This window comes from Triticum dicoccoides, chromosome 7A (assembly GCF_002162155.2).
Source record: "Triticum dicoccoides isolate Atlit2015 ecotype Zavitan chromosome 7A, WEW_v2.0, whole genome shotgun sequence".
NCBI lineage: Eukaryota > Viridiplantae > Streptophyta > Magnoliopsida > Poales > Poaceae > Triticum > Triticum dicoccoides.
The window spans coordinates 156,549,584-156,551,112 of record NC_041392.1 but is presented as its reverse complement, the minus strand read 5'-3'; positions in this window follow the sequence as shown (position 1 = coordinate 156,551,112).

Sequence of the window (1,529 nt, the reverse complement as noted above, 5' to 3'; positions counted from 1 at the left end):
CGCGCGGGGCCCTCCAGGGGCGTTGCTGTGCCGACTCCAGGTGGCGCGGCGACCTCCAGGACGCCTACACCGGCGACCACCGCGCGTTCTTCCCATGGTGTGCGCGCTGAGCAGCGTCACCTGATGGTGACCCTGGGCACCGCCGTGGGAAGAGCCTTGTGCATCATCAACAAAATGAGGGGGTTCAGCACGCTCGCGGAAGCACTAGCGAAAATGGCACGCAGCCGCTGGGTCATAACGGAGCTCCTTTTAACGTAGTTAGAAGTCGAAGTGCGCCGTGATCCACGCAGCTGTCGCCGCCGCCCACGCCAGCGTAAGATTTGGCACGCGCACAACTGCTCCTCGACTTCCCTCCTGCTGCAGAGAAGCTCGACGAGTGGAGGGCCACCATCCGGAGCCTCGTCGCCGTCGCACACAAAGACGATCCGCGATCGGCGGGGCCCTCGGGCCAGCGCTCCACCGAGCCACCACATGCTGGCGCTGGGAGGACCGGGGGAGTTGCGGCCACGGTGCACTCTCCTCCTCCTCGCCAGCCGCCGCGGGCGTCAGCCCGTCGCAACGACGCTTGTCATAACATCCCCATAGCGTCGTCCGACCCGCGGACCCTCCGCTACCAGCGCCAGGTCCTTCAGGAGCGAGCTCATGAAGACGCTCGAACCGCCGTCGAGCGCCAGCGCGAAACGCGCCGCCAGTCAGACAAGCAGGCGGGACCCGCTATGGACCACCCGGCTCCGGGGGGCCCCGGTGGCCTACCTTACGAGGTGGGCTGCCCGGCTTTTACCTGTGAGCTGAGGTAGTTCCAGTGGCCGTCCCACCGCATGTTCAAGCCCGACGTCGGCGAGAAGTACACCAGCAAGACCCATCCGTCCGAGTTCCTCAGCATCTACACCATCGCGATGCAGGCCGCTGGGGCTCGCTACGACAAGGTGCTTGCCAACTATTTCCCGCTCGCGCTCAAGCCCAATGTGATGTCTTGGTTGATGCACTTGCCGGTGGATTCCATTTCTTCCTGGTCAGATCTGTGCCATGAGTTCGTTGGCGCCTTCACAGGAGGCCACCAAGCTCATGGCCAGGCCTGTGATCTGCATATCATTCCCAGAAGGAAGGGGAGACCCTGTGCAAGTACATCCAGAGATTCAGCCGGGTGCAGTAGAACATCCCCGACGTTCATCCCGCCGCTGTGATTAGCGCCTTCCACCAGAACGTACGCAATCGCAAAATGTGCTAGGAGCTGGCGATGACCAAGGTTAAGGATGTGGCCGAGCTCTACATTCTGGACGATAGGTGCGCCCGGGCTGAAGAGGGAAGGAAGTACCCAGGCGAAGATGCCGGCGCGGAAACTGACTCTACTGATGAAGACGCCGCCACTCTGACAAAGAAGAGCCGGCATTGCAACAGGAAATGCAAAGGCAAGGCCGTGCTTGCCGTTGAGAGATCTGACGATACCGGTGCCGGCAAGAAGGTCAAGGCAGACGCCCCCGGCAAGGAGATTGCTGGGTGCGCCACCTGCCGGGCCCTGGCGGCTACCG